This window comes from Phocoena sinus, chromosome 3 (genome assembly GCF_008692025.1).
Source record: "Phocoena sinus isolate mPhoSin1 chromosome 3, mPhoSin1.pri, whole genome shotgun sequence".
Taxonomy (NCBI): Eukaryota; Metazoa; Chordata; class Mammalia; order Artiodactyla; family Phocoenidae; genus Phocoena; species Phocoena sinus.
The window spans coordinates 12735618-12749166 of record NC_045765.1 but is presented as its reverse complement, the minus strand read 5'-3'; the positions used below and the strand labels follow the sequence as shown (position 1 = coordinate 12749166).

The window sequence follows — 13549 nt, the reverse complement described above, 5'->3', positions numbered from 1 at the left end:
AAACAGGTACCTTTGCTCACTCCCTGAGCTGGGGGTTAAGGGGCTTCCTTACATGGGGTGAGGGGGGGCGGGCAGATCAGTGGGCTGGGCAGGAGGTGTAGTTTAGGTAGTCTGTCCACTCCCTTGGTGGTACTCTGTGCAGGGATCATGGGTAGTACCCTGCTTTTGCTCCTGGCACGTCAGAACTGGCAGTTGGTCTGTGGCCTTTTGGTATCTTATTATTTATAATTGCCTCTACTGCACATGCATGCAGTTATTTTTTAGTCCCTTATAGTTTCTTTGTATTCTTTTGCTCCAGGAGAACTTTGTCCAGGCACACGCACGCAGTGAAGGGTCCCAGGTCCCCAGTTCATCTCACAATCTCTGCCTCCAGCATCACGTGGCTTTCTCTCCTCGTGTGTGTGTGTGTGTGTGTGTGTGTGTGTGTGTCCAAACTTCCCTCTTCTTATAAGGACACCGGTCCTATTGGATTGGGGGCCCGCCCTAATCCAATATGGCCTCTTTTTATTATTTTTTAATTTTTTTAATGTTATTATTATTTTTAAATTAAATTTATTTGTTTTTGGCTGTGTTGGGTCTTTGTTGCTGCGCCCGGGCTTTCTCTAGTTGTGGCGAGCAGGGGCCACTCTTGATTACGGTGCATGGGCTTCTCATTGCGGTGGCCTTTGTTGCGGAGCATAGGCTCCAGGAGCATGGGCTTCAGTAGCTGTGGCGTGCAGGCTCAGCAGTTGTGCCTCGTGGGCTCTAGAGCGCAGGCTCAGGAGCTATGGCACACAGGCTTAGTTGCTCTGTGGCATGTGAGATCTTCCAGGACCAGGCCTTGAACCCGTGTCCCCTGCATTGGCAGGCGGATTCTTAACCACTGCGCCACCAGGGAAGTCCCTGATCTCATTGTAATAACTGATTACGTTTGCAAAGACCCAAACCCATTTGGACTTGTGCTCCAAATAGGATCATATTCTGAGATTCTGGGTGGACACGAATTTTAGGGGGATCCTATTCATGCTAGCACAGGGACCTTTCAGCAAATAATCTTAAGTGATTTCTTAGGCCCTTCCCAGGAAGGGAGTAATATCTGTATAAGTTGAAGTCTGTGCCTAAGTCCAATTTGTCACTTCCTTGGCCTAAGTTAGGTTTGCCCCACTGTGTCATTCTGATAGCCTCAGAGTACAGACCACAGCAAGTGAAGGGCTGGCTGTGGGTGGGGGCTTGGAGCCAGGCTTAGGGGTCCCAACCCAGCTTCACATCTGGGGCAGTGCCAAGCAATCTGGACTTCGTTTTCCTTGTCCATCACATAGGGATAGTCATAACCCCACCCTCCTACATGCCGCTAGGACTAAACAAGGCGATGGGTGCGTGCAGAGTGTTCGACTCTGGGCCTGGCCCAGGAGCGGCACCCAGGAAACTAGAGCTGGTTCTGGGCTCCTTTCCCATGCCTCCACTTCCTGGGTCTCCTTCCAAAATCCGGGATCTGGAGAATGTGGGCCTCTTGTGCTGCCAGCAGCATCTCATACTGGGCTCCCACAACTGATAGCTAAGGTTGTGGGTCAGTCATGAGCTGCAACCCAAGAGGGCGCCGGGATTCAATGAGGATTCCTGCAGAGAACAGGGTCCCACTGAACCTTGTGGCCTGAGAAGGCTTCCCCCCTCCCCATCTCGGTTCCCTGGGCTGCCCTGGGCTGCCTTGGGCTCCCCTGTTAGGTTCTAGAGTCCATCCGAACTGGGGATGGATTTTGTCTGTTCTGTGTATGCCCGTGGCACCCTGGCAAGTGTATCTAGGACCATTTCTCTGTCCTCTCACTGCCTGCTTCCAAAGGTCCTCACATTATCGCATTATGTATCGTAAGCATTTTAACCCCCTTGACCCAGTGTGCTCTGTAAGTTCCCCCATTTCACAGACGAGCAGCCTGGGGCTCCGTGAGGGGAAGCACAGAGGAGCAAGTTGGCAAAAGTAGGGCAGGACAGGCTTAAGTGGGCCTTGCCTTAACAGGGATGTGATGAAGCCCCCCCAACCAGGACCAAGGCCAAGATCGAGGTCAGCTCCTGCCCCTCCAACCTCCCTCCCACACACCAGGCCTGGTCCCACCTCCTGGCCTTTGCCCAGGCTGTGTCCACTGCCTGATGGGCCCTTCCCCCCAGCGTTATTCCAGGGTTTCTCTGCCTTGGCACTGCTGACATTTGGGGCCAGATCATTCTTTGCCGTGGGGGGTTGTCTGTGCTTTATGAGATGCTGAGCAGACCCAGTAGATGCCAGTAAAACCACCCCCGGTGGAGAACCACACTGGTTTAGAGGATCCCGAGCTTCTCGCTTTGCAAACCAAATCCTTGGTTTTTGCACACAATACCCACCCCCTAAGAAAGCCATGTTTGGAAAGATGCCATCACACTATGGGTTCTGTCAAGTAATGATTCACAGCCCATTTTTATCAGCTGTCAGCCACCAGGAGAGTCAACAGGATAGATTATCAACTAATAAACTGAGACAGGTGATGGGAATACAGAAATGCCCTTTGTCAACCACCAGGAAGGTAGCTGGTTCAGGCAGGATCATAATAGACACTAAGGTTGATGATAGAAGTGGTGGAAAGAACAGGTGATCGGTGTAGACACAAAGGATCTGCTCGCAAGATACCTACCAGTGACAAAAGGAAAAACAGAGCCTCATGGTGGAGACCCTTGTTGTCAAGGCGTGAAATTAGGGGACACAAGACCACCCTCACTTCTTTTTTTTTAATATATTTATTTATTTGGTTGTGTCCAGTCTTAGTTGCGGCATGTGGGCTCTTTAGTTGCAGCGGGTGAGCTCCTTAGTTGCAGCTTGCCAGCTCCTTAGCTGTGGCACGTGAACTCTTAGTTGCAGCATGCATGTGGGATCTAGTTCCCAGACCAGGGCTCAAACCCAGGCCCCCTGCATTGGGAGTGTGGAGTCTTAAGCACTGTGCCACCAGGAAAGTCCCAAGACCACCTTCACTTCTGACACCAACTGCAAGTTTAGGAGTCCTAAGACCACCCTCAGGTTCCATAATTTTCTAGAAGGATTCACAGAACCCACTGAAAATTGTTATACTCACAGATAAAATTTATGACAGTGAAAGGATATAAGTTAAAAACAGCCAAGAGAAAAGTCTAGGAGAAATCCAGGCATGGGTTTCCAGAAGTGCCCCCCTCCCCACACAGTGCAGTCAGGAAAGAGTTATTTTCCTGGCAATGATGTGTGACAACCCACATGGTGTACTGCCAACCAGGGAGGCTCATCCAAGACTCAGTGTCCAGAGTTTTTATTGAGGGGTCCAAGGTCAACTGTCCATGTGGCTGACCTTTAGTCTCCAGACCCTCTGGAGGCCAAGCTGAGACCATATGGCCTGAGGTCCCCATCATAAATTAGACTATTTGGTGTGGCCCAAGGTTCCAGGTAAACAAAGACACTCTTCTTAGGCAGGACATGCCAGAAGTCTAGAAGGTACCTCCAAAGAGTCAACGGCAAAGGCCAGACTCTCTTTGAATCAGGTTCAATTCTTTACTACACACAAGATAACACCCAGTGGAGGGATCAGATGGCAGGGGGGGGGTCTCCTGATGTGGTGTCCTGAGAAGAGTACATCACTGATTCTGTAGTTCTGCCAGGAATGTAGGGCCTGACCCTGGGCATAAGGATATACTGATAGCTCCAGATTGAGGGTCATCTACAGAATGAAAAGTCTGTATTCTTTTTTCCCGACAGCTTTATTGAGATATATAATTCACACACCATACGAAAGGGTCCAATTCAAGGGTGTTTTTAGTATATACACATGTATGTGCGACCATCATCACAATCAATTACAGAACATTTTCGATTGGCTCAACATTGTAAATCAACTATACTTCAATTAAGAAAATAAAATTTTTTTAAAGTATTGTATAAAAAATGATTGACACGGCAATGTAAATCAACTATACTTCAATTTTAAAAAAAGAAAAAAAAAAAAGAAAAGTAGGGGGCTGCCCTGGTGGTCCAGTGGTTAAGAATCCACCTTCCAATGCAGGAGACATGGGTTCAATCCCTGGTCAGGGAACTAAGATCCCACACGCTGCAGGGCAACTAAGCTGGCATGCTCTAGAGCCCATGCATCACAACTAGAGAGAAGCCCGCGTGCCACTACAAAGATCCCACCTGCCACAACTAAGACCCAACACAGCCAAATAAAAAATTAAATAAATTTTTTTTAAAAAGTATTGCAGAACATTTTCATCACTTCAAAAAGCAACCTCATACTCTTTAGCTATCACGCCAGCCCTCCATCCTCCCACCAGGCCTAAGCAACTACTCATCTCTCTTCCATCTCTATTAAATCTCTATTTAAAACCATCAGAGCAGTGAAGGCCAGGGAAAGATTGAGAAATGCTCTAGGCTAAAGGGGCAGCTGGAGTCCAAATGGAGGCTGGAGACTGCCCAGTGGTGCCGCCCTAGTGGTGGTGTCGGATTCATGCAGTGGCAAGCAGGTTTTGTAGGAGAGTGTCCTTGTTTGGGGGATAGCATCAGGGTGATAGGGCAGCATGTCTGCCAGTTGCTCCGGGATGATTCAGAAAGAAAAATCGCTATGATGAGTGGAGATGTAGAGAACAAGGAGCAGGGGGCAAACATGATAAAATTCCACCTTCGGGGAATCCAAGTGAAAGGGGGTTCTTTGGATGGTTCTTGCCAGGTTTCTGCAAGTCTGAAATTATTTCAGAAGAAATTATGAAAATGATTTACATTTTTATTTAATTATTTTAAGTTATTGAAATTTTTAAAAATCATTTACATTTTTATTTTTCTTTATTAAAAGTATTTTTAATTTAATAACATTTATCAAATATATTAATTTTTCTCTCTTTCATTTTTCACATATATTTGCAATCATTGCAATGTAATCGCTGCTGTATTGCATTTATTATTTTTTTAATTAATAGATTTTTTTTTTTTTGAGCAGCTTTGAGTTTACAGAAAGGTAAACTGTAAAGTACAGAGTTCCCCTTGCAACAGTTTCCCCTATTATTAACATTTTGCACTGGGATGGTGTATTTGTTACAATCGATGAATGAATATTGATACATTACAATTAAGGCCACAGTTTACATTAGGGTGTTGTACATTCCATGGGTTTTCACAAACGCAAGAGGTCATATATCCACAATTACATAATCCTACAGAATAGCATATTCTTTTAAAATTATTTTAAAAGAGAGGGAGGGGGAGAGAGGGAAGAAGAAAAGGAAGAAAGAAAGTCAAAGTCACTCTCCTGGTCTTTCTCCCTCTCGCCTGTGCTGGAGCCATCACCCTCTCCTGCCCACTATCAAAGATCAGCTCGACAGCAATGGACGTGGGGAAAGAGGTGGTCGGACCTGGTCCACTGCCCATCAGTCGTGTTACATTCCAGAATCCAACCTGAGCCAGGATCCCCTGCCCCACCCCCTCCTGAGCCATCAGTCCCCAGAGACCCCTCAGCCCCAGGACAAAATATTTGCAGGCCATATAGCCGATAAGGGATTCATATCCAGAATATATGAAGAACTCTTATAACTCAACAACAACAACAAAAAAGGACAAGCCACCTAATTTAAAAATGGGCAAAGTACTTGAATAGACATTTCGCCAAAGATGATACACAAATGGCCAATAAGCACGTGAGAAGTTGCTCAAAATCCCCAGTCATCAGGGAAATGAAAACAAGAACCACAAGGAGATACCACCTCCCACCCATCAGGATGGCTACTATCAAAGCAACAGAAACTAACAAGTGTCCATGAGGATGTGGGGAAATTGGAACCCTCGTGCACTGCTGGCAGGAATTTAAAATCGTGTGGTAGCTATGGAAAACAGTCTGGCAATTCCTCAATAAGCTAAATATGGAATTAGCATATGATCCAGCAATTCTGCTCATAGGTATATACCTGAGAGATCTGAAAACAGGGACTCAAACAGGTACACACACAATCACAGCACTAGACTGCCAAAAGGTGGAAACAGCCCAAATGTCCATCAGTGGATGAAAGGGTAAACAAAATGTGGTCCATTCATACAATGGAGTATTACTCAGCCGTAAAAAGGAATGAAGCACTGACACATGCTACTATATGGGTGAAATCTAAAAACATCGTGCTGAAAGAAAGGAGCCAGACACAAATGGACAGATAGTGTATGATTCCATTTATGTGAAATATCCAGGGACAGAAGGCAGATTAGTGGTTTGGCGGGGCGGGGGGTATGCTTCAGCAGGGGACAGGGAGTGCTCATGGGGATGGGGTCTCTTTCTGGGGTGATGGAAATGTTCTAAAATGGACTGTGGTGGTAGTTGCCCAGCTCTGGGGATATACTAAAAACCATTAAACTGGACCCTTTAAAATGGGTGAATTGTATGGGATGTGAATTGTATCTCACTAAAGCTGTGATTCAAGAGAAAGAAGCCCCACGCATGGCTCTTTGGCGGGAGCACGGCTGGCAGGGAGGGTCTGGCACTGCTGGCCACGGGCAGGCCCTACGTGCCTCTTGGGCAGCAACCTGAAGCCCGAGAGGGAGCTGGTTAATTTGCTTTGGAAATTTGGAGCTAGAAGTCCATCCTGGCTCCGGGTCCCTGTGCTGAGAACGGCTTCCCTGCCTCAGGCCTCCGCCCCTGTCCCTGGGATGCCAAGGTTTTTCTCCGTGGTGCTGTTGCAGGAGTGACAGCTTCTGCTTGGCTCAGGGGGAAAATATGCTGAGATTCAGCATCATATGAACCTGGACAGGCCACAGGGGACGGTTCTGGCCTGTGCCAAGCAGGAGAGCTGGCTTCAGGCCAGCACGGCTCCGCAGACACAGGGGACCACTCAGAAGTGGAAACCCCAGGGCAGGAGCTGGGATTTCCTCTCTACCTCTGGTCATGCATGGGGCAGGGGGTGAGGGACCTCTACTCACAGAGCTTGGTCACCTTTTCCTACGTGCACTGTAGGGCAGCTGAGGGGGGTGAGGGGAGGGGGGCAGGTGGGCGCACATTGACCTCTGCAACAGGGACAGATGTGGGGAGGTCATATTGGAAATTTGACTACTGGCTGCTTTCAGGATTCAAGGGAAGTAACTGCTAATGGAGATGGGGTTTCTTTGGGGGGTGAAAAAATGTTCTAGAACTAGACAGAGGTGAGAGTTGCACAACATTTTGAATATACTAAATGCCACTGAGTTGTTCCCTTTAAAATGGTTGCTCTTCTGGTACGTGAATCTCACCGCCATAAAAGAAAAAGAAAAGAGAAGAAAAGTAAAGGAAAAAATCCATCTTGCTGCTGAGGAACCCAGGGTGGCCAGGGTCTCAGAGGGACCTGATAAAAGAAATTTCACCTATTGAAATATAGGGAAGTCATTCTGGCTTATACAAGAGTTAACCTGAATTTTACGCTGACTAAAATAGCCTGTTTGTGGCCTATCATACATACATCGTACATCTGCTTTAATTATTTAAGAAAAGGGGACATTGACCAGAAGTAAAGAGTGTCCACGTTAAAAATAAAGATTAAGGGGCTTCCCTGGTGACGCAGTGGTTGAGAGTCCGCCTGCCGATGCAGGGGACGCGGGTTCGTGCCTTGGTCCGGGAGGATCCCACGTGCCACGGAGCGGCTGGGCCCGTGAGCCATGGCCTCTGAGCCTGCGCGTCCGGAGCCTGTGCTCCGCAACGGGAGAGGCCACAACAGTGAGAGGTCTGCGTACCGCAAAAAAAAAAAAAAAAAAAAGATTAAATGCCCCTCTTCCTGGTATGCCAATGTTGGTCCTCCTTTGATGATAAGACTCCCTTCCCAGGTGCAAGGTCATGCTAACTCGCTGGGTACGTGCTGGTCTGTTCTTTTTTTTTGAACCACTGAAGAAATGTAACCCTGACTTGTTTAATGTTCGTTGTTCTGACAAGATAGAAAACTGTGCTGAAAACGCTGCTGCTCCGGAGCAGCTTCTCAGAGTAAGTTGGGAAGATGGCTTCCGGGCTAGTCCTTAGTTTGGCTCAAATAAAACTCTTTTCTATTCTTATAATAGATTGTTTATTGATAACAGACCCCTGTATAGGGCAGCCATCCAGTGGAGCAAGTGAATTTTGGAGCCAGATGTAAGTTCAAATTCTGACTCTTGCATTTACCAGCTGTGTGACCTGTAAGAAGTCAAGCCTTCTAATTGCCTCGGCTGTCAAGGGGAGAACACAACACTTCCTTGCAGACCAGTTTGGGGATTAAAACTCAATTTGGAGGGACTTCCCTGGTGACACGGTGGTTAAGAATCCACCTGCCAATGCAGGGGACACGGGTTCGAGCCCTGGTCCGGGAGGATCCCACATGCCGCGGAGCAACTAAGCCCGTGCGCCACAATTACTGAAGCCCACGCGCCTAGAGCCCATGCTCCACAACAAGAGAAGCCACCACAATGAGAAGCCCGCGCACCACAATGAAGAGTACCCCCTCGCTCGCCACAACTAGAGAAAGCCCATATGCAGCAATGAAGACGCAATGCAGCCAAAAATAATTAATTAATTAAAAATTTTTTTTAAAAAAAACTCAGTTTGGAGATTCAACTACTGGGACAGTGCCTGGCATATAAAAAGCACTTGATAGAAAGGAATCATGTCCATCCCATGGAACACAATCCATGAAGCAATGAAAAGGAAAGAAATACTGACACGTGCAAAAATATGGACAGATCTCAAAATAATGATGCTAATTGAAAGAAGACAAAGAGTACTTACTGTACAGTTCCACTTATAGAAAATTCTAGAAAGTGCATACTAATCTAGAGTAACCCAAAGTGGATGCTTGAGAAAGAAGGGGAGGGGCAGGTGGGAGGGATTAAGAAGTGTCCTGTTATTGTCTTGTTATTGTGATGTAACAAGAAATCTATATCTGTTCTTCATCCCCAGCTCCTGGCACAGAGCTCCTAAAACCCCTAAGTGATAAGGGCAACAGGAGTATCTTTTGTTAAAATACTTGGTTTCCGTCCCCAGTTTCTGAAATAGGAGTGTCTTTTGCTGTTCATAACAAGCCACTTTCAACCACACCTGAGCTTCTGGTACTAAGGTGACTTCCAGAAAGCACCCAAGGATGAGGGCTGGTTGCCCGGGAAACGAACCACACAATTAGAGGGTTGGACCTGTCAGTTCTACCCCCCGACCTCCGGGGAGAGCAGAGGGGCTGGAGGTTGATACTGAATCACTAATAACCAATGACTTAATCAGTTGTGCCTATGTTGTGAAGCCTCCATAGAAACCCAAAAGGGTGGGGTCAGAGAGCTTCTGAGTTGGTGAACACGTTGGAGGTGCTGGGAGGGTGACACTGTCCAGAGAGGGCATGGAAGTTCCGTGCTCCTTCCCACATAGCTTGTCCCGTGCATCTCCTCCATCTGGCTGTTCCTGAGTCGTGTCCTTTATTTAAAAAAACAAAAAAAAAACAATAACAACAAAAAAGTAATTGTAAAGTGTTTTCCTGAGTCCTGTGAGCCATTCTAGCAAATTGTTGAACCCAAGAAGGGGGTCTTTGGAACCCATGATGTATAACTGGTCTTTCAGAAACCCTGGAGGCCTAGCCTTGCGACCGGCATTGGAAATGGGGCCAGTCTTGTGGGACTGAGCAATTCACCTGACCAGAAGTAAAGGGCGCTCCACGTGTGGGGTTTGCGCTAACTCCAGGGGGTTAGTGTCAGAATTCCTTGGTGTGGAAAACCCACACGTTCGGTGTCAGAAGTTCTGCAGGTAGAAGACAGCAAACAGTTTTCTTTTAGGTCCTGAGGGACTTTTGGGGGGGTGACGGCTGTGTCCACTCTCTCGATCGCTGTGGTGGTTTCACAGGTGGGTACATGTGTCAAAACTTAGCCAGTTGAATACATATGTGCAGTTTATTGTATGTCAGCTACACCTCAATCAATCTGTTTATAAAAACATATGTCAATACATACTGAACCACTAGTTTGTGTATAGATTTAACTGAATCTACGTTAAAAAGTACTGTGCACGTAATTTAGAGTGCACATAATTTTATTTGTTGCTGTTTCATTTTTTGTTTAGGTTTTTGTTTAATTTTTAATTTTTTAATAAATGTTTTTGATTTCATCATTACAATTTTAATCAGTAGGAATTTTAATGTCACATATACTTTTTAAAAATATAAAGACTTTTTTTTTTTTTTTTTGGTACCCGGGCCTCTCACTGTCGTGGCCTCTCCCGTTACGGAGCACAGGCTCCGGATGCGCAGGCTCAGCGGCCATGGCTCACGGGCCCAGCCGCTCCGCGGCATGTGGGATCTTCCCGGACCGGGGCACGAACCCGTGTCCCCTGCCTTGGCAGGCGGATCCTCAACCACTGCGCCACCAGGGAAGCCCCTAAAAATATGAAGACTTTTAAAAGCCGTATTTTACAATATGATATCAAGAACACAGAGCTGATGCAAGTTGTATAGGTAATCATTTTGACTATGTAAGAAATCTGATCAGAACACTGTTATGGTGAAAGAAAAGCACTTTCTTATAATCATTCATATTCAGCAATAGTGAAAATGCTCTATGTATGCACTGGTTCTGAATAACACGTTTCATTTCTGTTTCAAACTTGCTATGCTATTACTGTTTTGATGATTACATAATTCAACATAAAAAGGCATTCCCACTCAGATTCTCAGTAATAAGCCTGATAAGGCAGATAACCTCCCAGTCATAAAAGCTTTTAAGACAAGTATTATGCAAATAAGGCATGGATATCAGACTCACTATAATTGGGATTAAAAAGACAACTCTAGGGCTTCCCTGGTGGCGCAGTGGTTGGGGGTCTGCCTGCCGACGCAGGGGACATGGGTTCGTGCCCCGGTCCAGGAGGATCCCGCGTGCCGCGGAGCGGCTGGGCCCGTGAGCCATGGCCGCTGGGCCTGCGCGTCCAGAGCCTGTGCTCCGCAATGGGAGAGGCCGCGTACCGCAAAAAAAAAAAAAAAATAGAATACTGCACATTGAGGCCTATTGTGTTTTTGTGCACTCATCTTGCATTCCCTGCCTTTCTTCCTCCTCTTTGAAGTGCTAAGGTGTATTTATACTAGAAAGTTACTAGTAGACTTAATATGAGAACTATGTGTTTGAAAAAGCAAGACTTTCTTGATAAGAAATCTCCAAATATTTTCTATTTTATGTTTTTATGACCTTCCTCATAGTGTTTCATGTGCAACACCTACAGACAGAAATAAATCTATGTTTCCCTCAAACCCAGTCGAATTTATCAGATACAAAATACAGACATGAAGCAAGGTATGATAGCAGCAGTGATTCTTGGGGCCAGCATGTGCAAAATCCAATCTTTTGCTATCTATTTACGTCACAGTGGTCAGAACAGAAATGTGCCGAAACTCCCTTTCCCCATTCCACTTGAACTGGTTCCCCACAATTGAAACAAACATCTCCTGTGACATTAAGTTGTCATCAGCTTGCGTGATCCCCAGTTCACTCAACCTTTTCTTCTTCGTGTGGCCTTTGTGTGGAGGCAGCAACTAGTTCATTTACCATTTCGCGATCGCTTTCAACTTGCTCAGAAAGGTCACTCTCACATAAAGCTCCATTTTACCAGTTGCACATTGAATCAGCTCTTCTAGATCCACTCTTTCAGCTACATCCGTCTCTCCACTTGTCTGAACTTTATTTTCTTCAGTTTCATCTTGGGCATTTTCTTGCAGGTCAGAGAAAATTGTAGGTTTCACCAAGACAACACCATAACCTTCCTTATTATGTATGACATTATTCACCACGGATATTTTGGGAATGTCATAATGCTCATCTAAGAAGTCCTTGATGAGGATCCCTTCTTTGCAGTGATGGATCCGATTGTCACTCAGGGTACACTTACTCCCGGGATATATTTCTATACCTGCACCCTTGGCACCCTATAAATCTGAGTTCTTCATTAAAAATTCTGCTGACGTTCATACTGTGACTCCTGTAGTTTCACACCGCAGTACACAGTTTTCCAATGTCGTCTTGCCACGGTGAATAAGTAAGATTCCTTCCACGGCATCTTGCCGAACAAATTTTATGCTTGAGATTTTAATATCCACACCCGTACAATCCACAAAAAAGTGTCTCCTTTGCCTCCCTTTTCTATCACAATGTCATCTGGTAGACCATACCCTTCCAACTCAATGGAGTCAGCCACGGAGAATGTACCATGTACCACGTAATGGCCAGGACAAACAATAACAGTGTCGCCCTCATAGCAGGCATTTATAGCAGACAATGGATCACTATGGAACTGAATTTCTATTTCTTCCGTACAAGACTCTGGACAAAGCTTATCCCTGAGCAGGGACTACAGCAGACCAGTCGTCGTGGTGGAGGAGACCACATGGGTGACCTTCTGGCCATTTGGACGGATGCCCTTTGCTTGTATATTAGAATTCTTCTGATAAGCAAACACGTCTCTCAACAAAGGATTCTCTATGAGTTTTAGCTTTCGTTTCAACTGTTCGATCTCTGAATAGAATTTTAACCCTTCCGGCACGCTCAGAATCAGAGTTACAATTTGACAAACAGCTTCTCAGATTTAAAAATCTCTTGTAACTCTCCTCACACTGAGTCGACAGATTCCGATAGTCAACAATAAGTCCTGAAGGAACTTGGTCTTCAAGAATGTCATCATGCAATCTCAGTCGAGGTGCAGCACATCTAACAAAATAATCAAACTCATCCTCTTCTTCAGCCAGACTCCTCCAGATGTTCTGATAGAAAAACCTGATATGCTCAACTGCAAGTGCTGTCCGGTCAAATACTCCAGAACCATCAAACACCAGCCACAGCTCCTGCAACCAGTGTTCCTTCAGATCAAGGAGCTCTTTCATACACTCCAAAGTAAAAGTGCTCACTTGAGATTCACAGAGGTACGGGTCCAGGTCAGCAAGCCTCCCCACCGCCTTCAAGGCTGCAAAGTCCACATCTGTGACTGCAACCAGCACCTCGAACACATTTGTGTGCCAGACTGCCCGCCATCCAGATGATTTGAGGACCTTCTCTAAGAACTCAGCTGTGAATTCTTTTACTTCAAGAGGCCTTGCAGTCAGCTAAAATGTAAATCTTGATAAGCGCTGAATCACTCATAGAACACAAGTTGACTTTCTGGCGCAAAACTTGGTAAACTAGTACCTGGTTTATCATGATTGCTACAATCACTGCATGAATCTTCATCTTCGAACAAACCTTTCTCGAGGGGCCCCGGCTCCTCTTCCACAGCCCAGCCGGTGCGCTCGGGGTCCGGCGCCATAGCCTCCGACCCCAGCCCCACCACCTGCCAGCAACCCATCATCCGTTTCAAGTTTCCGCGGGCGGCCGCCCAGCCCGGTAATGTGATGACACAGCTGCTTCTCTAATAAATCTTTAAAGGTCACACTCTGTTTACACTTACTACAAAATGCTGGCCATATTCCCCTACATTTTTTAAAAAAAAAAGTGGAGATGCAGGAGAATGGGACACAGGACCAAGACTTTCAAGGAGGGGGAGACATCTGAGAACTCTGCCGAGTGGGACAAATGGGTCTGAAACGTACTCTCGGACTCTGCCCTGCC

At 46.2% G+C, this 13549-nt stretch overlaps 1 pseudogene; it reads right to left on the bottom strand.

Moving 5' to 3' along the window:
- Positions 1-11324: 11324 nt before the first annotated feature.
- On the bottom strand, positions 11325-13247 carry LOC116750973 (annotated as a pseudogene).
- Between the last annotated feature and the right edge of the window lie 302 nt (positions 13248-13549).